Here is a 23,278-nt window from a genome sequence, read left to right as displayed (position 1 = left end):
CTTGGGTCACCACCTGATGCCAGTGCCCTGTTACAAGCCTCCATCAGGTCCCAACAGAGCCCCCTGAGGGCATTCTCCAGCCCGCCCTAGGCCTTCCTCTGCTTTGTCAGTAGCTGAGTCACCAGACCTCGGTGTTCAGTGTGCAAGGCACCCGGTCTCTCCAGTAACTTCGTCGAGGGTGGAACTCCAGCCCATTCCCATTCAAACCCAGAATCCCACCAGGACCCTCTGGCAGCAGCCAGTCAAGGCCTGGGCCCTTGACCTTACTCTCTGGGCCTGACTAATCTGGGACCAAAATCTCAAAGAGGCAGTGGCTGAAGTGTCCTTCTGAAGCCATAAGTCTGCTAGGAATGGCTGTCTTCTGCCCTTTACCCCACAACTGCCCTTCTGCCCCCTGGGGAGAGAAGCCTCTTAAAGCTGTGTGCTCTCTCCAGCTGGAGAAGCCAGCCCGGAAGGGAGAGGAAACTGACTTAGAGTTGCAGAACCAACAAGGGAGGCCGGACATGGGACTAGACTCAGATCTCTTCTTGGGACTAAAGCCTGCCATCCCTCGCGTCTGGCTTCGGTCTCAAAGGAGAGTAGCTGAGGGCCAACCCACCTACCCACCTACCCACCTAGTCCCCATTCCAAAGTCCCAGCACAGGTGCCATGAAAACCAACTTGTTTGGAGAAAAACAGAAACCAGAGTTATAAATTCATACTCTGGGTCTGCTAGGAGAACCCCTCTCTCCAAAATGCTGTCCTCACTACGCACCTAAAACATGCGACAAAAAGCCCTGAACACCTGGAATTGAACGTCTACAAACACATTGTTTTGTTCAGTGTAAATCAATTTGCTGGCAGAAGTCTCAGCTCCCATCCACCGTCCTGGAAGCACAAGGAATGCCACGGGCCAGGAGCTGTTTCTCTGCTGATTGGCCCCTCCAGGTGCCCTGGAAGCAACAGGAGGCTCTGCTGCCTCACCACGCAGGTGAGATGCTATTCTCTCTTCTCTTCTCTCATCTCTGATCAGCTATCAGCCAGGAAGTAAAAGAAAGGCTGAGGCAAGAGCTGGGAAAAGGAGCTCAGGAATCTTAGGACTTGGCTAGACCTTTCTCCCCAGGAAATGCCTTCGGCCTTTCTCCTGTCCTCCTGTGGAGTAGAGGGTGCCTCACACACCCGACGCAGACACCCCCACACGTCTCCAGGAAAGTTCTCGGGACCACCCTCTCTGGTCTCAGGCCAACTCAACTTTCTCAGGACATTTAGAGTTGGGTTTAAGAGCCCATCTCAAAGACGCTACCCCATCCCAATTCTCTAATTCTATTTGCTTCCCGCTTTTCCCCTGAGCTCAGGTTGCGGATCAGCTACCCTCAGCCACACTAACGGAATCACTGTCCAGGCAGACGTTTCAGGACAGACACAGAGGTGCAACTTGCAACTCTGATTCCTCCCTCCTCTTCTTCCCATGGCAAGTTTTCTTTGGGGATGCTAGAGTTTTGTTTCTTCCTTCTCATTGCTGCCACTTTCAAGTTCACGGTCACACCATTAACAGAATGTGTGAATTACAACAACTGCCTTCTCTGACCTAGCCCCCACCCCGCCCCTCCAGACTCCCCATTCCAGTCAGCCTGCCCACTACTCTTCCAGAAGTTTTTCAAAATCTCATTCACCTCTGGGTGGTCTCAGGCCCACATGTCCCAGAGACTTCTCCTTTTCTCAAATCCAAACAAACAGCTGGCATTCAAAGCAGGAACCAACCCCTCAGATCTCCCTGGCCTTACTCTCACTACACTCCAACGGCAGCCATTCTTTGAACAGTGTTTCCTAAGCACAGGGATCCTTTGGATTCAGCCGTGAACAAAGCAGACCCTTATCTCCACCCCCATGGGACCAACATCGCCTTCCTCCTCACGGTGAGGCTGGCACACCAATCACTCCTTTGCCCGATGCCTGGCTTTCCTCGTCACGACTTTGCTCTGTGCCCACCCCTTCTCTCCACCACCCCAGTTCAACAACGCTTTCCAAGGCCAGCGCTTCTTGGAAGTTCTCTCCTGAGTATCCTAACACCCTGATATCATTGCCTTATGTGGGAGGTCTTGGACTCACATATTCTGCTCTCCATAGTGAGCTCCTTTAGAGCTGTTCTCTGCTGCTCCTGTTAACACCCAGTGGGTGCCAAGCCCGATGCCAGGCCACTTACAGAAGTTATTTCATTTAATCCCCCTTAACAGCCCCATGAGGAGGAGGAAGGTCTTACTGCCCCTACTTTATAGATGAGGAAACCAAGGCTAAAGGAGGCTAAGGAACTTGCAAGAGGTGACAGGGTTGGCAAGGGATGGCTAAGCCCAAACTTTACCTGGTCAACCTGACTCCAGAGCCCATGCTCTCAGCCACTCCTACACCATTTCCCAGATAATCCCTGCATGTGTGACTGCATTTAGCATCTTACCCAGCACAGCAACAGTTAGTTCTTGTAAACAGCAGTAATTACTGTTCCATGTTAACTAGTTAATACTGAGCGAGCATGGATTTTGCCCTGGCACATGTATTCCTTCTCTCCCCAAGCCACCAAGGACAAAGGCCACATCATCAGACCCTTTTGTAGCCTCACACTGTCCAGCAAGGAGGGATCTGCCACCGAGGCAGAGCAAATGCTTGAGGAGAGAACAATCTCTTGGACTATTGTACAATAAAAACTTTTGTCCTTCTTAAACCATTCAGTCAGTTGGGAAAACTCCAGATTAGATCATGGGGAATTTATTCTGCCAAAGACTGAAATTGCCATTTAAAAATATCAGAATAGGGATGGAAAGCCAGCTCGAGTCAGCAAAAACACAAACAGTTGTTCTGCAACCAGCTGAAATAAGGCAGTCAAAAGCCAGTAAGTTTACTTTGCAGAAACTTAAATCCCCTGGAGTGTTCCTATGCCAGGTAAGTCCCCAAACCCAGAAGCAACAGCCTTTCCAAGAACATCAACCAGGTGCAGCCCCCTTCCCCATAATGTCAACACCCCTTCTCAATATTACGAGGTAGGATGATATCCCCAAAGATGGAGACAGTGCTCAAATGAGAGAGACAGGTAGCAACTGACAAGACAGGATTTAACAAAGGATTACAAATACTGAATCTTTATACAATTTTTTTTAGTTTCTAAGGTACTAGAATAGCTAGCAGGAAATAACTGACATGGTGGAACTGTAGCATAACAGGCTTTGAAACCTGCTCGATAGCTACTTGTTAAATTAAACTTTGAAAGTTATCACATTTCTGTATATATGTTATATATCACAGTAAGGAAATAACTGAAATTGTGGAACTGTAACCCATAACATTCTTTGAAATTTGCTCTTTGAATTTAACTACTTCTTAAATCGTACTTCGAAAGTAATCACCCTGCTGTATATAACTTATGTTTCACAATTTAAAAAATGTAAAAAGAAAAAAAAAGAGATTTAGTTCTAATTCCACCCGTACCCCACACCCCACCACACACACACACACACAAGGCCAGGAAAGCTGAGGAAAACCTTAAGGCCTTAAGGAAACAGCCTCGGGCAGAGTGGCCTGGCGGGGAGCAGAGCCCTGAGTCAGGACAGAAGAGTCGCAGTTGACTTTCCAAGTGAAGACTCCCAACTGGCCACAAGCCAAGTGACAACAGATGGCTCTTGAGATAGTTGATCTCCAGACGGAGGGTTTAAAGTTGACCTTTCAGCCCTGTGCAGCAACACTCCATGACATTCTTAAACCTTCTGGAACAGTGCCCTGGACCAGGAACTGAGCCTCACTGAACCTCTCTCAACCTCAGGGCCGTCATCCACAAAACAGGGAAATCGTCCATTAACCAGTCCAGTGAGAACTGCTCCAGTAACTAATGAAACTGTGAAGTGCTGCTACACAAAGATGAGGAATGTTATCGACAACCACAAAAGCGGCAGAAGATTAGCACTTGGCTCCGTGTGGTGTCCTGGGGTGTGCTAGCTGAGGTGAGACCCGGATATTTGTTGAAATCTTGATGGCTGACGGGCGAGGAGAGGCTGCCATTGCTAGGCTATGGCAGGTGTTCTATCTTTCATGAGGTGAAGGATAAATACTCTTTTTGAGGCAAAACTCCTTTTTCTGTATTGTAATTCTGTTCTGCGATCCCTAAGCATTCAGTATAATTTTCTGCAAGGCCTCCCAGGAATAGTTTTTAAACTCTACCATAAGAACTTATAGACAGGCCTGTGTGGCGGTGAAGGGAGAAGGCGTGAGGAAAGACTACAGCCCTGAGGCAGGAGAATTAGTGATGCAGAGAAAGGCGGTTAGACAGTTGACCACAGATATAAGCAACCCACTGGTGGATTTCATTCATTTAGCAAATATTTCAGAGCCATTATTATGTTCCAGGCTTGGGGGAACACATAAACATTCCTTGGAAATTTCTACAAATACTGCTGGAGGGGAACTTTGTAAGAAAAAAAAAAAAAAAAAAAGACAAGCTTCCTGCCCTGCAGGCCAAGTGTGAGTAGTTATTCTTTAGGGACTATGTGGACATGTTATCCCTGAAAGTGGAAGAGGTCAGGCCCATCTAAGACTCAAAGGCAGAATGGTTACTGTTGAAGGCTTTGCCTCCTGGCATTTACGATCATTTCACCACCTTCTGGCCTCTCGGGTTCCGATAAGAAATCGGCTGTTAATCTTGCTGAGGATTCCTTTTGCAAGATGAGTCACTTCTCTTGCTGCTTTCAAGATTCCCTCTCTTTGTCTTTGTCTTTAAACAGTTTCTTTATGACATGTCTAGGCAGGAATCTCTTTTGAGTTTATCCTACTTGGAGTTTGTTGAACTTCTTACATGCATGAATGAAGAAAGGAATGAATGAATAAATGAATATATATATACTGAAGATCCTCCTCTATTCCACCCCCCCAAAAACAAAGATCTTTGCCTTGTAACTACAACATACAGACTTCCTGAGGGACATCTTCTATTGACTGCTGCTTTTCCTGAGAATGGGCCATACTTTTTCCTTGAATAAACACTCTGCAGATTGTTGCAAGCCTTCAGTTAACTTCTAGAGTTCTGAAAAAGTTGACTTTGACAATTTTTGCCAGAGTTCCCATTTGCTTTTATGGAGGAATGGCTTTTAAGATGGCTTTATTCCACAAATTCCCAGGAATCTGTATCTCATACAGCATTTATTTATTTTTTTTAATCTTCATTTTATTGAGATATATTCACATACCATGCAGTCATACAAAACAAATCGTACATTCGATTGTTCACAGTACCATTACATAGTTGTACATCCATCACCTAAATCAATCCCTGACACCTTCATTAGCACACGCACAAAAATAACAAGAATAATAATTAGAGTGAAAAAGAGCAATTGAAGTAAAAAAGAACACTGGGTACCTTTGTCTGTTTGTTTCCTTCCCCTATTTTTCTACTCATCCATCCATAAACTAGACAGAGTGGAGTGTGGTCTTTATGGCTTTCCCAATCCCACTGTCACCCCTCATAAGCTCCATTTTTATACAATTGTCTTCGAGATTCATGGGTTCTGGGTTGTAGTTTGATAGTTTCAGGTATCCACCACCAGCTACCCCAATTCTTTAGAACCTAAAAAGGGTCGTCTAAAGTGTGCGTAAGAGTGCCCATCAGAGTGACCTCTCGGCTCCTTTTGGAATCTCTCTGCCACTGAAGCTTATTTCATTTCCTTTCACATCCCCCTTTTGGTCAAGAAGATGTTCTCCGTCCCACGATGCCAGGTCTACATTCCTCCCCGGGAGTCATATTCCACGTTGCCAGGGAGATTCACTCCCCTGGGTGTCTGATCCCACGTAGGGGGTAGGGCAGTGATTTCACCTTTCAAGTTGGCTTAGCTAGAGAGACAGGGCCACATCTGAGCAACAAAGAGGCATTCGGGAGGAGGCTCTTAGGCACAGTTATAGGGAGGCCTAGCCTCTCCTTTGCAGCAACCGTCTTCCCAAGGGTAAAACCTATGGTAGAGGGCTCAACCCATCAAACCACCAGTCCCCTATGTCTGTGGTCATGTTAGCAACCATCGAGGTGGGGTAGGCCAATACCCCTGGCATTCTCCACAGGCTCCTCAAGGGGGCACTACATATTTTTTTCCTTGTTTTTCTTTTTTTTTTTTTAACTTTCCTTTCTTTTTTAAATCAACTGTATGAAAAAAAATTAAAAAAAAAAAACATACAATAAAAGAACATTTCAAAGAGACCATAACAAGGGAGTAAGAAAAAGACAACTAACCTAAGATAACTGCTTTACTTCCAACATGTTCCTACTTTACCCCAAGAAAGTTACCTAATATAGCAACATTTCTGTGAACTTGTTCCTACTATATCCATCAGAAATTAACAGACGATAGTCATTCCTGGGCATCCCCAGAACGTTAAATAGCTTATCTGTTCTTCTTGGATTATTGTTCCCCCTTCCTGAATTGCTCTCTATTGCTAGTTCCCCTACATTCTACATTATAAACCATTTGTTTTACATTTTTCAAAGTTCACATTGGTGGTAGCATATAATATTTCTCTTTTTGTGCCTGGCTTATTTCGCTCAGCATTATGTCTTCAAGGTTCATCCATGTTGTCATATGTTTCACGAGATCGTTCCTTCTTACTGCTGTGTAGTATTCCATCGTGTGTATATACCACATTTTATTTATCCACACATCTGTTGAAGGACATCTGGGTTGTTTCCATCTCTTGGCAATTGTGAATAATGCTGCTATGAACACTGGTGTGCAGATATCTGTCCGTGTCACTGCTTTCCGATCTTCTGGGTGTATACCGAGAAGTGCAATCGCTGGATTGAACGGTAACTCTATATTTAGTTTTCTAAGGAACTGCCAGACTGACTTCCAGAGTGGCTGAACCATTATACAGTCCCACCAACAATGAATAAGAGTTCCAATTTCTCCACATCCTCTCCAGCATTTGTAGTTTCCTGTTTGTTTAATGGCAGCCATTCTAATCGGTGTTAGATGGTATCTCATTGTGGTCTTAATTTGCATCTCTCTAATAGCTAGTGAAGCTGAACATTTTTTCATGTGTTTCTTGGCCATTTGTATTTCCTCTTCAGAGAACTGTCTTTTCATATCTTTTGCCCATTTTATAATTGGGCTGTCTGTACTATTGTCATTGAGTTGTAGGATTTCTTTATATACGCAAGATATCAGTCTTTTGTCAGATACATGGTTTCCAAAAATTTTTTCCCATTGAGTTGGCTGCCTCTTTACCTTTTTGAGAAACTCCTTTGAGGTGCAGAAACTTCTAAGCTTGAGGAGTTCCCATTTATCTATTTTCTCTTTTGTTGCTTGTGCTTTGGGTGTAAAGTCTAGGAAGTGGCCGCCTAATACAAGGTCTTGAAGATGTTTTCCTACATTATCTTCTAGGAGTTTTATGGTACTTTCTTTTATATTGAGATCTTTGGTCCATTTTGAGTTAATTTTTGTGTAGGGGGTGAGGTAGGGGTCCTCTTTCATTCTTTTGGATATGAATATCCAACTCTCCCAGCCCCATTTCTTGAAAAGACCATTATGACTCAGTTCAGTGACTTTGGGGGCCTTATCAAAGATCAGTCGGCCATAGATCTGAGGGTCTATCTCTGAATTCTCAATTCGATTCCATTGATCTATATGTCTATCTTTGTGCCAGTACCATGCTGTTTTGACAAATGTGGCTTTATAATAAGCTTGAAAGTCAGGGAGTGTAAGTCCTCCCACTTCGTTTTTCTTTTTTAGAGTGTCTTTAGCAATTCGAGGCATCTTCCCTTTCCAAATGAATTTGATAACTAGCTTTTCCAAGTCTGCAAAGTAGGTTGTTGGAATTTTGATTGGGATTGCATTGAATCTGTAGATGAGTTTGGGTAGAATTGACATCTTAATGACATTTAGCCTTCCTATCCATGAACATGGAATATTTTTCCATCTTTTAAGATCCCCTTCTATTTCCTTTAGTACAGTTGTGTAGTTTTCTTTGTATAGGTCTTTTACATCTTTGGTTAAGTTTATTCCTAGGTACTTGATTTTTTTAGTTGCTATTGAAAATGGTATCTTTTTCTTGAGTGTCTCTTCAGTTTGTTCATTTCTAGCATATAGAAACATTACTGACTTATGTGCATTAATCTTGTATCCCGCTACTTTGCTAAATTTATTAGCTCTAGTAGCTGTATCGTCGATTTCTCAGGGTTTTCCAGATATAAGATCATATCATCTGCAAACAATGACAGTTTTACTTCTTCTTTTCCAATTTGGATGCCTTTTATTTCTTTGTCTTGCCGGATTGCCCTGGCTAGCACTTCCAGCATAATGCTGAATAACAGTGGTGACAGCGGGCATCCTTGTCTTGTTCCTGATCTTAGAGGGAAGGCTTTCAGTCTCTCACCATTGAATACTATGCTGGCTGTGGGTTTTTCATATATGCTCTTTATCATATTGAGGAAGTTTCCTTCAATTCCTACCTTTTGAAGTGCTTTTATCAAAAAAGGGTGTTGGATTTTGTCAAATGCTTTTTCAGCATCTATTGAGATGATCATTTGATTTTTCCCTTTCAAATTTTTAATGTGTTGTAATACATTGATTGATATTCTTATGTTCAACCATCCTTGCATGCCTGGAATGAACCCCACTTGGTCATGGTGTATGATTTTTTTAATGTGTCTTTGGATTCGATTTGCAAGTATTTTGTTGAGGATTTTTGCATCTATATTCATTAGGGAGATTGGCCGGTAGTTTTCCTTTTTTGTAGCATCTTTGCCTGGTTTTGGTATTAGATTGATGTTAGCTTCATAAAATGAGTTAGGTAGTGTTCCATTTTCTTCAATGTTTTGAAAGAGTTTGAGTAAGACTGGTGTCAGTTCTTTCTGGAAAGTTTGGTAGAATTCCCCTGTGAAGCCATCTGGCCCTGGGCATTTATTTGTGGGAAGATTTTTGATGACTGATTGGATCTCTTTATTTGTGATGGGTTGGTTGAGGTCTTCTATTTCTTCTCTGGTCAGTCTAGGTTGTTCATATGTTTCCAGGAAATTGTCCACTTCCTCTACATTATCCAGTTTGTTGCCATACAGTTGTTCATAGTATCCTCTTATAATTTTTTTAATTTCTTCAGGATCTGCAGTTATGTCACCTTTTTCATTCATTATTTTGTTTATATGGGTCTTCTCTCTTTTTGATTTTGTCAGTCTAGCTAGGGGCTTGTCAATCTTGTTGATCTTCTCAAAGAACCAACTTTTGGTGATATTTATCCTATTGTTTTTTTTGTTCTCTAAGTCATTTATTTCTGCTTTAATCCTTGTTATTTCTTTTCTTCTACTTGGTTTAGGATTGGTTTGCTGTTCATTTTCTAGCTTCTTCAGTTGATCCATTAGTTCTTTGATTTTGGCTCTTTCTTCCTTTTTAATATATGCGTTTAGTGCTATAAATTTCCCCCTTAGCACTGCTTTTGCTGCATCCCATAGGTTTTGGTATGTTGTGTTCTCATTTTCATTCGTCTCTATATATTTAGCAATTTCTCTTGCTAATTCTTCTTTAACCCACTGATTGTTTAGGAGTGCGTTGTTTAACTTCCAGGTATTTGTGAATTTTCTAAGTCTCTGATGGTTATTGACTTCTAATTGTATTCCATTGTGGTCAGAGAATGTGCTTTGAATAATTTCAATCTTTTTAAATTTATTGAGGCTTGTTTTATGTCCCAGCATATGATCTATTCTGGAGAAAGTTCCGTGAGCACTAGAAAAGTATGTGTATCCTGGTGATTTGGGATGTAATGTCCTGTGTATGTCTGTTAAATCTAATTCATTTATCAGATTGTTTAGGTTTTCAATTTCCTTATTGGTCTTCTGTCTGGTTGATCTGTCTATAGGAGAGAGTGATGTGTTGAAGTCTCCCACAATTATTGTGGAAACATCAACTGCTTCCTTTAGTTTTGCCAGTGTTTCTCTCATGGATTTTGTGGCACCTTGATTGGGTGCATAGACATTTACGATTGTTATTTCTTCTTGTTGAATTGCCCCTTTTATTAGTATGTAGTGGCCTTCTTTGTCTCTCAAAACATCCCTGCATTTAAAGTCTATTTTATCTGAGATTAATATTGCTACACCTGCTTTCTTTTGGCTATAGCTTGCATGAAATATTTTTTTCCATCCTTTCACTTTCAATTTCTTTGTGTCCCTGTGTCTAAGATGAGTCTCTTGTATGCAACATATTGATGGTTCATTTTTTTGATCCATTCTGCGAATCTATATCTTTTAATTGGGGAGTTTAATCCATTTACATTCAACATTATAACCGTGAAGGCATTTCTTGAATCAGCCATCTTATCCTTTGGTTTATGTTTGCCATATTTTTCCCCTCTCTCTATTAATATCCTTAATTCTACCCATACCGAATCTCTTTAGTACTGAACCTTTCTCCAAGTCTCTCTGTCCTTTCTTTGTTTCTCTGTCTGTAGGGCTCCCTTTAGTATCTCCAATAGGGCTGGTCTCTTGTTAGCAAATTCTCTCAGCATATGTTTGTCTGTGAAAAATTTAAGCTCTCCCTCAAATATGAAGGAGAGCTTTGCTGGATAAAGTATTCTTGGTTGGAAATTTTTCTCACTCAGAATTTTAAATATATCATGCCACTGCCTTCTCGCCTCCATGGTGACTGCTGAGTAGTCACTACTTAGTCTTATGCTGTTTCCTTTGTATGTGGTAAATTGCTTTTCTCTTGCTGCTTTCAGAACTTGATCCTTCTCTTCCATGTTTAACAGTGTGATCAGAATATGTCTCAGAGTGGGTTTATTTGGATTTATTCTATTTGGAGTTCGCTGAGCATTTATGATTTGTGTATTTGTGTTGTTTAGAAGATTTGGGAAGTTTTCCCCAACAATTTCTTTGAATACTCTTCCTAGACCTTTACCCTTTTCTTCCCCTTCTGGAACACCAATGATATTCGGACGTTTTATATTATCTATCATATCCCTGAGGTCCGTTTTGATTTTTTCAATTTTTTTCCCCATTCTTTCTTTTATGCTTTCATTTTCCATTCTGTCATCTTCCAGGTCACTGATTCGTTGTTCAACTTCCTCTAGTCTTGTACTATGAGTGTCCAGAATCTTTTTAATTTGGTCAACAGTTTCTTTAATTTCCATAAGATCATCCATTTTTTTTATTTAGTCTTGCAATGTCTTCTTTATGCTCTTCTAGGGTCTTCTTGATATCCTTTGTATCCCGTACTATGGTCTCATTGTTCATCTTTAGTTCTTTGAGTAGCTGCTCTAGGTGCTGTGTCTCTTCTGATGTTTTTATTTGGGTGCTTCGGCTTGGGTTGTCCATATCGTCTGGTTTTTTCATATGCTTTATAATTTTCTGTTGTTTTTGGCCTCTTGGCATTTGCTGAATTTGATAGGGTTCTTTTAGGATCTGTAGACCAACTGAAGTCCTTATCTCTAATTTATCAGATCTACAGCTTCGTGGAGTACACTTTCTCTAACTAACCAGCAGGTGGCGTCCACGAGCCACCTGTTCTCCACAAGCCAGTTCTCCCCTGCTTAGCCTTTGTGGTGAGTGGGGGAGTGAGTCTTGTGGGGTCCAATTGGTGTACCAAGCTTGCGTGTGTAGTTGGTGTTGCCTGCCCTGTATATGGGGCGTGTTTCTGGGCAGTCAGGGAGGGGGGGTGGCTCTAACAATCAAATCTCCGTGGTTATCCTGGAGTTTTAAAGCTGCTGCATTAGTCTAATCCTTCAGTTCAGTCCTGCCACAGTTTGTCTCTGCCACTGACCCACAAGTCTTTGGTACTGGCGTATGGCTCCTGAGACTTGCAAGTGGGCCCCTCTTCCAGGCTGTGCACCCCCTGGTCCTCTGTTGAGGGATGACTGTGCTATGTCACAGGTGAGTACCGTCCCCCCAGGGCAGTTCTGGGCTGCTGGGCTGTGTAGGGAGGCTCCCAGTCTGCTGAAATGATGGCTGAATGGGGCTTTGTTAATTCAGACTGCTCCACCTTCCCAACTCTGGGACAATCAGCTGAGGTTGCAGGGAAGGCTAATGTCCACGCCCAGTTTTGTGGTGTGTGCCTGTCCGTCACACTGGGTTGTGTGGGGCAGCTCTGGGCTATGGGCTGGCGATGGGCAGGAGTGTTTCCTGTCCACCAGGATGATGGCTGTGCGCGGACACCCCCTTTTCTTGGGAAGTTGTGGTGTTTAGTGAATTTTCTCAGCCACTGGATTATTGCCTTTTGTCTCAGAGCTCTCTTAGTTCTGCTCTTGTCTTGACCTGCCCAAATTGCAAGTCTTTGAAGCTTTCTGTATTGGGCTTCTTAGAGTAATTGTTTTAGAAAAAGAAAAAAGGATTAAAAAAAAAAAAAAAAAAGGGCCCTCCTCAGAGATCTAATGGGTTATTGAAATGCTAAGAGACAAAGCAATTAGGGCCATTAAGGAAAGGTCCACAGGGCAGAGAGATCAGCTTTTCTTCGGGATTTGCATATGAGCCTCAGGGCCTGAGCTCCGCCCTTCCCCTTTCTATGTTCACCAGAACTCCAAAAATCCTCCGCTTTTATTTTGGAGTTTTTCGTGTTGTTTTTTTCTATGCCTGTCTTCTCTCTCCTGGGCTGGCTGCTCTCAGATTCTCTGGTGTCTGGTCTCAGTCTATCTATGGGTGGAGTTTGGATCAGTAGAATGAGTTTCTGATAAGGGCTGCCACTGAGTTCTCCCTTCTCCTTCCCGGAGCTGACAGCCCTTCCTCCCACGGGACTGAGCCTGGCAGGGAGGGGTGTAGGTCCCCTGGCCGCAAAAACTTACAGATTTCGCTGATCTCAGCAGTTCCACGTTTTCATGAGTGTTGTATGAAGTATGCCCAAAGTCAGATTGCTCTGTGGTGTCCAGTCCACATAGTTCCTGGCTTTCTACCTACTTTCCTGGAGAAGTAACTAAAACATATAGCTCACCAGTCCGCCATCTTGCCCTGCCTCCTCTCATACAGCATTTAGACAGAGGTTTTCATCCCCCAAAACAATTTTGGGAGGGGGAAGGCGAAATGGGAACTCTGATAGTTCAATATCTGTTGGGGAATGAATCACATCCCCCACAAAAGACACAAAAGACAGTTCAAGTCTCAATCCCTGGTCCTGTGGGTGTGAACCCATTTGTAAAAAGGACCTTTGAAGATGTTATTAGTCGAAGTGTGACCAATATGTCTGATGTCCTTATAAGCAAAGGAAATTGGACATGGAAAGAGAAGCCACAAGGAACAGCCAGAAGCCGGGAAGCCAACGGAACCAGGAAGAGAAAAAAAGACCGCCACGTGCATTTCCATGAGACAGAAAAGCCAAGGAATTCCAGATTGCCTGCCAGCCAGAAGATACTGGCCCTGGGGGGGAAGCAGGCCTAGCCTCTGAAACCATGAGCCAATAAATTCTTGTTGTTAAGCCAACCCATCTTTTTGTATTTGTTTTAGCAGCTGGGAAACTAATACGGTATCCAATCTTAAGCCCCAAGTAATGTCATGAAGAGCGCCTTCCTCTATTTAAAAAAAAATTTACAAAACATAATTTTATAATTCTAGCATCCAGGCAGAAAAAAGATAACATGTCAGTATAGCCTTCTATGAGATTATGTAGCCAATTATGAGATATTATACATTCTGTTTTATAATGTACCTTTTTCATGCAAAAGTATCATGGCTCTTGTTCTATGGTAATAAATTTAAAGCAACAGCTTTATTTTTAAAGGCTGGATGATATGACACTGAACAGACTGCATAGGTAACCTTTTGGATGTATGTTTAGTTCAGGTGGTTACCCATTTTCTCCTATGATAATGCTGATCTGAACAATCTAGAATCTAGAATCTTTGCACGTTCATCCAATTATTTTTTTAGGTTACATTTCAATTGGAACTGCTGTGTCAAACGATTTTTTTTTTTTTTTTAAGTTCAAGGCTTAATCTTCTCTGCACCCCTGCCACTGACGCCCTACCCTACAGTGAAGCACATTCCCGCCTCTCTTTGAGCAGAGATTGACATTTGGTGACATCACTGCCAACATTTACTCTACTTTCACGCAGTGCTTATCACAGAGTGTCCCTTCACCACCTGAAGTGGGAATACAGTATTCAAAACTCCTGCAGAGCAGGAATCTAAGATAGACTTCCCACCAATTTCTCACCACTCAAATGTCCTACTCTCGGAACTCCACAGACCTGCATTCTTATCACATACGCATCAGAGATCAAGGAAAAGAGTGGACAGAAATCTAGTACCCTTCCTTGATAAAAACTCTTAGAAAAGAAGGAATAGAAGAGAGCTTTCTCAACATGATAAGGGCAATTTATAAAAAACCCACAGCTAACATCATACTCAAAGGTAACTTCAAACTTTCTCCTTAAGATCAGGAATGAGACAACTCATCACTGTATACCAGTGATTTTTTTAGTACTTTGAGGTAAGTTGTCTTTTCTCTTTCTTACATTTCTTTCCTTCCTACTTTCATACCAGTACATTATAGGGAATCTGTATAGTTTGAATGCCATGCTGATTTCGACACACTTTAGTTCTACTTTGCGTGCACAGAGGGAACTTATTTAAATTGAGATGTATTTGAGTACCTTTTTTTATTCTTATATACTTGTTCTTGCTAGCTATGTATTCAATGAGCAGTAATTTTTTATCCTCACCACCTTCTTAGGATGTAAATATCTGGCTTTCCAGTATTTTGTGATACAATCCCATCGGGAAGGAATTTTACATTTGGATAATGTTAGAAAAAAGGGAACAGGTAGATTTTTGCGTAAGTCAACTTCCTCAAAGAGATGTCCAAAATGGAGGGAGGAAAAAAAATTTTAATAAATAAATAAAGGGAGATAGAAAAAGAAAGAGGAGTTTAAAAGACAGAGTTGAAAAAAATATGACAACACTATATAATAGCAAGGGAAGACACCAAGCAATGGTGTTTTACTTGTTTTATTTCTTTTGATGATGTACACAAAACAGACTTACTTTGCTTGGATACAAAATATTTATAAAACTTGTCTTCTGCCCTCCAACTACAGCATGCTCAAAATGTGATATTCTTACATGAAAAATAATTTGAAACATTGATTGGAGGCTAATGTTTCACTGATGACAGCAAAGTAAAATTTATACTCATTAATGGTCTGGTCCATTTTAGGAGACTGGTGGTGTCTGAAAAAGAAATGTTAGAATAGAGTTTGGGAGAAGAAACTGTGGGGACTTGTGATAAATATTCTCTTCATGTTGTTTCTCTTCTGGATCATGGTAAATCAGTAAATTATCATCTCTAGGTGGCAAAAAAAAAAAAAAAAGAAAAAGAAAAAGAAAAAAGAAGTGTGATATTCACTAAACAGACAAAAAAAAAAAAAAAAAAATCAAAAGAATCAGGTACCCAAGAGAAAAGCAGCTGGAGACGTGGGGTGAAGAAGGCCAGACTGAGGATTGGGGGCTGGATAGAAAAGGAACAAATGTTGCTGACATTCAGAATGGGGTAGACACAGAAGCCTTTTAGAGGAGCAGTGCATGGATGTATAACACGATGCACCGAACTGAAGGACTGGTTGCAACAGAAATGGCAAAGAAGTTCAACACTGGAGATGTGTGAGGAAGGGATAAGAAGGGAATAAGCCTTTCGTCTATCTCCCTAGGCTGGAGGGCACCTTTCCCAGGTGTCACAGGACATAAATCCCAAGGGAACCTGGTTCGGTGTGACTTTTGTTGGCCGCGCTGAGCAACAAACCTAGATTTGGCATTCCAGTATTTTGTGATACTGTTTTTGGTGTCCAATGTGGGGCCCAACGTTGGAACCACATGCTGCTCGGTGGATTCCTGAACCCTTGAAGACATTCACAAGTTATACCTCTACAGCCGATGGAGAGACTTTTCTCCGAGAGCTAGACAGGGGAGTTTCTAGCCCCGGGTGTATGGGACCCCAACAGTGGGTGGCTGCAGAGGAAAACAGGTTTGGTGTGCCCCCTTGCACCACTACCAGCCTAGAGATCAAGTCTGGCTCTGCATCTGAAAAGACCAGCATCCCCAGGTTCAACGAAATCCTAAATGGGCTAGAACTTATTTATTTACTTGTTATTCATTCTTTTCTTTAGTTGCAGGGAACTAAGTCCTGGCATTCACCACACCAGAGTCAACATGCAACTGTTGCAGGACAGAGACACACTTCCTGTTGGCTGAAAAGCCACGGTGTCGGTAAATCCTCCTGAAGATCCAGAACAGAAGTGTACTTGTAAACTTCTGAGCGACCTAAAATATTTGTTCAGGAAAAAGTCTTCCTAATCAAATTAGTTATGATGTCCCCTGTTATCTATTTTTCCATAACCTTAATATGCCCTTTGGTAGCAACCTGCAAAAGTAACCTTTTCTTGCAGGTGGCCTATTCATATGCTGCCTGTATGAACGGTCTAACTGCTGGATTTGTATCCAGCTGCCTATCCCTAGAGTCTCTAACTTGCCCTGGTAGATATCTCCCTTACAGCAGACAGACTAAATAGCTCAAGTCATTAATAATGAAGACGCAAGAAAAATACAGTGCGTTAAGCACCGATAACATCACCAGAAACAATCTTGTCATTGGTTAGTAAATTTAACCCAGCAAGGACATCATCTTGTTTTCTCTGCCAATATCACTAGTGAAGTGGGGCTATGTTATTCCTATTAAATTTTAAAAAGGGGGAAAAAAACTTTACTGAAAGTATAAAAATTGAACATGTTCAATTCTAGGATTAAATAGTTTTAACTTACCCAGGATATAGGAGACTGAGCCAGAAGGCTCCACTTTATCAGGGATGCTACACATCCCTCCCTTGATATGCAAAATGGGACAGTTACCCTCTAAAACCTGTCAACAAACCATCTCTTCATTAGCCAGTAATTAACATAGAACTGGAATCTGAGACCTAAAATACAGTAAGTATGGAATGGATCGAATGGAACCCAATAAATCTGATAATCATGCAATATTTGTCCCAGTTTTACGAATCAGCTACGAAGACCTACTCTTTCCCAAAAAGCAACAGTATCCCCTTAAAACTGAAAATATAATAAGTATCCAACCCCTTATCCAAAAGTTTCTGAAAACTGGCCTCCTAGTTCCTTGCCAGTCTCCTGTAATACCCCTGTCCTGCCTGTAAAAGAGCCAAATGGAACGTACTGGGCTAGAAACAGCTTTGTTTTTCCCCTCCACCCTATTAATTCCCAACTCTTATACCCTTCTTAACAAAATTCCTAGCTCTACCCTGTGGTACTCAGTCCTTGTGTAACAGTAACTTCCTAAATATAATCTTAAAACTATAAGCAGGCTGGAAATTGTAAAGTAGCCTTAAAATGTAACCTTCACAGCTGGAAGCAGGCTATAATGAGAGCTCTTAGTCTGACAAAGCAGCAATAGCTAAATATGTAAAGTCTGCTCCCAGACCTGAATAAGCTTTAATCTATTGCCCCAAATCTCCCAGACATAGATAAACCTTTCATCTATCTCCCTAGACTGGGAAGCACCTTTCCCAGGTGTCACGGGATGTAAATCCTGAAGGAAGCAGGATAAACAACTGAAATTCTCCAAACCTCTGTTACCTGTTAAGTACGATGATTATCTCTCTTTGTCTCTGAGGGGTATAAAAGCCAACTGAAAAATCACTTCAGGGAGGCTGACTCCCCCCCTGTCCCTCTGCCGGCATAAATAAACCCTTTTCCTCCTCAAAAAAAAAAGGGGGGAAGGGGGTAGGATAAGAAGGAATATTAAAGTATCCTCTAAAGTTAGGTGTTAACATCCACCCACATTCAAAATTAGGTCTTCTGAGGAAGTTACCTAACTCAGAAATACTCAGCTCAGCCCATTATAGTCTGGTAGCATGGACAAATGTGGGGCTATCTTAAGTTTTTGTTAACTTGCAACTTGTTCTTATAGCAAAGCTATCTTGACTATGAACTTGAGAATTGCTTTGACTAGTGAAAAAAAACTTTTGCAATCTTATTTTTTATTACAATCATGTCAAATTCATGAAATTCAGTATCCAAGAACATGGATGAATAAATAATGCATTCTACAATAAAAAAAAATTTTTTAAATCTCTATTTGCAGATGAAATGATTTTATATAGAGAAAATCCAGAGGACTCCACAAGAAACCTACTTTAGTTAATAAATGAGTTCAGCAAAAGTGGCAGGACACAAGATCGACACATAAAACACAATACACTACCAATGAGCAGTCCAAAGAGGAAATTAAGAAAACAATTCCATTTACAGGAGCATCTAAAAAAATAAAATTTGGGGGAATAAATTTAACCAAGGATATTGCTGGGTCTGGGCCCTGGGCCCCTCCCCCATTTCCCTCTTTTTAAAGCCGGGTTGCAAATCAGGCCAGGCACCACATCACTGTTCCCTCCCTACCCCACTTCTCCTGTTTAAATCTACAAACCAGGCATTGCCAAGTTACTAGATAAGCTATGCATAATCCTCTATTGGCCAGAGCTCACGTACCTTACATTTCCAAGACATCGTGTAACCTCCTGATTGGCAGAAAGCCCTATAAGGAAAGAAATCCCACCACCTGACCACACGATTTTCCCTTCTGAGCAGTCTCTCTCTGCCGGCTGGGGTGGCCCTGCGGCTTTTCTCAATAAATTTCTGTTGTTGCCTGCCATTTGACTTCATCGCCCGTCTTTTGTGCCAGAATACCTCACAGATATAAAAGACTTGCATACCAAAAACTACAAAACACTTCTGAAAGAAATTAAAGAAGACCTAAACAAATGGCAAGACATCCCATGTTCACTGATTGGAAAAGTTAGTATTGTTAATAGGTCAATAGTACCTGTGCTGGTTTGGATGTATTATGTCCCCCTAAAGTGCCATGTTCTTTGATGCATTCTTGTATTAGTGTTGATTAGGTGTATTAATGTAGATGTATTAGTGTTGATTAGGTTGGAATGCTTTTATTGAGTGTTTCCATGGAGATGTGACTCAATCAACTGTGGGCAGACTTTTGATAATTTCCACGGAGGTGTTACCCCACTCATTCAGGATGGGTCTGAATTAAATCACTAGAGCCATATAAAACAGCCGACAAACAGAAAGAACTCAGAGCTGCAGTTGAGGGACACATTGTGAAGATGGCCTTTGAAAGTAGACATTTGCTAAACAGGGTTTGCTCTGGAGAAGCTAAGAGAACACCCCCAGATGCCTAGAGAGAAACATCCTGGGAGAAAGCCATTTTGAAACACAACCTGGGAGCCAAGGAAGAAGACACCAGCCATGTGCTTTCCCAGACAACAGAGGTGTTCCAGATGCCATTGGCCATTCTTCTGTGAAGGTACCCTATTATTGATGCCTTACCTTGGACACCTTATGGCCTTAAGACTGTAACTTTGTAACCAGATAAACCCCCTTTATAAAAGCCAATCCATTTCTGGTATTTTGCATTCTGGCAGCATTAGCAAACTAGAACAGTACCCAAAGCAATATACAAATTCAAGGCAATTCCTATCAAAATTTCTTTTTTTTTTCTTTTTTTTTTTTTTTTTTTGCAGAAGTAGAAAAATTGATCCTCAAATTCATGTGGAAATGGAGGGGCCCCAAATAGCTATAACAATCTTGAAAAAGAAGAACAGGAACTAGAGGACTCGAACTTCCCAATTTCAAATTGTACTACAAAGCTACAATAATCAAAACAGTGTGGTACTGGCATACAGATAGGCAAATAGATCAATGGAACAGAATTAAAGTCCAGAAATAGACCCACACAGCTCCAGCCAATTGATTTTCAACAACGTGCAAAGTACATGGAGTGGGGAAAGAATAGCCTCTTCAACAAATGGTGTCAGGAAAACTGGAGATCCGCATACAGAAGAATCAAGTTAGACTCCTGCCTCATATCATATACAAAAATCAACTCAAATGAATCAAGGACATAAATATAAGAGTTTTATAAAACTCTAAGAAGATAACATAGAGGCAAATCATTATGATCATTATGACCTGGGATTTGGTAATGGCTTCCCAGCTATGACACCAAAAGCACAAGCAACAAAAGAAACAAAGAAAAAGACTGATTCCACCAAAATTTAAAACTTTCATGCAACAGAGGAAATTATCAAGAAAGTGAAAAGACAACATAACAGAAAGCAAGAAAATACTTGTAAACCATATATATGATAAGGGTTTAATGTCAAGAATATCTAAAAAACTACTACAACTCGACAACAAAAAGATAAACAACTCAATTTAAAAGTGGGCAAAGGACTTGAATAGACATTTCGCCAAATAAGATATTCATACGGCCAATAAACTCATGAAAAGATGCTCAACATCATTCATTATCCATTAGGGAAATGCAAATCAAAACCACCTACAGGATGGCTATTAAAAAAAAAAAACACAGAAAATAAATATTGGTTAGATAGGAGGCAGAGAACTGAAACTTTGGTGCATCGTTGGTAGGAATGTAAAATAGTGCATCCACTCTGGAAAGCAATATGGTGGACTGCTCAAAAAATTAAATACACAATTACCATATGACCCAACAAATCTACTTCTAATTATATACCCAAAGACAGTGAAAACAGGGTGCAAAACATACTTGTAAACCACTGTTTAGAGGAGCATATTCACAATAGCCAAAAGGTGGAAACAACCCAAGTTTCCATCAATGAATAAACGAAATGTGGTAGATACGCACAATGGAATATTATTGAGAGAAAAGAAAGACTAAAGTTCTGGGACAGGCTGCAACATGAAAGCGCCTGGGAAACATTACGCTCAGTGAAATAAGCAGGGCACATACGGGCAAAAAGTGTATGATATCACTTATGAGAGAGGACTAGAGATAGCAGACTCGCAGAAATAGAAAGCAGATTAGTGGTTATGGGCGGGTACAGGGAGAGGAGGGAAGAGGGAGTATTAGCATAATTTAAAAAACAAAACAGCTTCAGTGTTTCCCCCATTTCCTACAGGATTAAATACAACCTCCTCATCCTGACATTCAAAGCCTTTCATAATCTGGCCCCAAACTATCACTTAGTCCTTTCTTCCCACATCTAAGTCTACGGTACAAAACATTCACTCCAGACAAATGACCTGCTCCTTGCCCAATCCAACCTCCCAAAGGTTAAAGACATACTCTTTGCTTCTAAATTTTGTTCATCTTCTCCCTGTTACCATCTCCCCACCCCACCCCCAACCCCACCACCCTAATGGCCACTCTGCTTCTCTAAGGCCCACATATTTTTTAGGTCCTTGATGACACACTGAGGGGACTGGTTGAAAAAAGCTAAGAGGCCCACCCAGCTGTAACTCAGGATCATTCATGGATTGGCCCAGACTTTGCCCCTTGCTGCCATCTCCTCTTACATATAACCTTTCCAAACCCTCACCAAGAAGGGGGGGGGGGGGGGAGCAGTCAGACTGCATTAATAATTTTAAACCAGGTCTCACTTATCACCCACAGGCTTTCTGAGGCCACACCCAGTGACCAGGACAAAAATGCCATTCCACATCTATTTATCATCCAGCAAGATCCAAACCGCCAACAAGAATCTGGAAGCAATAGTCCCTCCAAGGAGTCTGGGTGCTCTCCCCTGGGAGGCCAGGGAAAGGCCAACTTCCTCACCATCTCCAGGGAGGGGAACTGAAGAACACAGAATAGAAGGTACTGGTTCTGGGTGTCAGAATGTCTTGGTCTCCAAGCCTAACCAGAAACCAAGAATTTTTTTTTTAATTCAGTTTTATTGAGATATACTCACATACCATACAATCATCCATAGTGTACAATCAACTGTTCACAGCACCATCATATAGTAGTGCATTCATCACCCCCAATCTATTTCTAAACATTTTCCTTATACCAGAAAGAATCAGAATAAGAATAAAAAATAAAAATAAAAAAGAACACCCAAATCATCCCCCCCCATCCCACCCTATTTTTCATTTAGTTTTTGTCCCCATTTTTCTACTCATCCATCCATACACTGGATAAAGGGAGTGCGATCCACAAGGTTTTCACAATCACACTGTCACCCCTTGTAAGCTACATTGTTAAACAATCATTTTCAAGAGTCAAGGCTACTGGGCTGGAGTTTGGTAGTTTCAGGTATTTACTTCTAGCTATTCCAATACATTAAAACCTAAAAAGTATTATCTACATAGTGTGTACGAATGTCCTCCAGAGTGACCTCTCGACTCCATTTGAAATCTCTCAGCCACTGAAGCTTTACTTTGTTTCCTTTCACATCCCCCTTTTTGAGAAACCAAGAATTTTTAAGGCTGCAACTCCTTTCCTCCTCATTTGAAAAGATGGTATGGTATCAGGGTGGGGGTGGGGTGGGGTCGCCACACCTGGATGCAGAAGGCTGGAGCTCGAATTCTAGCAGCACTGAGTCAACAGCATGAAACAGAATTAGTCCTTGGTCAGACAAACCCTCGGGAGATACACAGAATCTAAACAGGTATTTAAATTCCACCTAACTTGTGGCAACAGTGGAAGGGAAATGAAGCCTTAAATAGATGAACCGAATCCAATCAAATGGTGGAGCAGCCAGGGTGGAGAACCACAGTTTCATGACAAGAGAGGGATTAGCCCACGTGATGCTTCAATCTAAGACTCCAGGGCTTTGAGATCACCCCCATTTGCATCAGAACTCTGCCTGGCAGAGGATTCAGAGGCAAAGACCTGGTTTCAGCCTGGCCAGGGGTCTCTTGAGTCAAGAAGAAACGTCATCCAATTGAGAAAGAAATTTCAGAGATTGCTCAGGAAAGTAGTTTACTATAGTTTGAGATCACTTAATTATTTCCTTATTAAGTAAACTTCTAAAATTCCAGGAAGTTTTAGGAATGAGTATAGACATGCCTAAGAATATAATAATTAATCATTTTGTGTTAAGAAATCTGTATCTTTTACCTTACATACATTAACGTTTAAGGGAATTTGGTCTGTTGAGAGTAACCACTCAGTCTTGAGATTCCAATGAAAAACGTAACTGAGTAATTGGTTTAGATTCGTGATGTTAAGTAGGAATCTTACTAAGTTTAAAAACATTATTAGCAGAGAACAAATAAGCACATGAGAAGATACTCATCAGTCATTAGGGAAATTAAAATTAAAATCACAACAAGGTACCACTACGCACCTTTTAGAACGGCTACGATTTTATAACGACTGATCGTATCACGCAGGGGTGAGGATGCAGAAGAACTCTTGTATACAGGGGCGGTGGGAATGCAAAATAGTACCAGCACTTTGGGAGACAGTTTGGTAGTTTTTCTTAAAAAGTTAAACATACCCCTACCCTATGATCC

At 41.4% G+C, this 23,278-nt stretch overlaps 1 protein-coding gene and 1 long non-coding RNA gene across 6 annotated transcripts in view; one reads left to right on the top strand and one right to left on the bottom strand.

The window, feature by feature from the left end:
• The window catches only part of PC (pyruvate carboxylase), a 112,757-nt gene that overhangs the window by 82,050 nt on the left and 7,429 nt on the right, over positions 1 to 23,278 (bottom strand). The window lies entirely within an intron of this gene.
• LOC119535756 lies at positions 523 to 21,781 on the top strand. Of its 3 annotated transcripts, none has more exons than XR_005217287.1 (3): positions 523 to 970; positions 3,788 to 3,965; positions 21,432 to 21,781. It is a non-coding gene; the product is annotated as an uncharacterized LOC119535756 (long non-coding RNA). The 3 variants fall into 3 exon arrangements; XR_005217289.1 differs by lacking the exon at positions 21,432 to 21,781 and adding an exon at positions 16,078 to 17,129; XR_005217288.1 differs by lacking the exon at positions 21,432 to 21,781 and adding an exon at positions 13,177 to 13,345.

Source organism: Choloepus didactylus, chromosome 6 (genome assembly GCF_015220235.1).
Source record: "Choloepus didactylus isolate mChoDid1 chromosome 6, mChoDid1.pri, whole genome shotgun sequence".
Lineage (NCBI taxonomy): Eukaryota > Metazoa > Chordata > Mammalia > Pilosa > Megalonychidae > Choloepus > Choloepus didactylus.
Note: the sequence above shows the minus strand (reverse complement) of the source record. Positions and strands in the feature narration are given on the sequence as shown.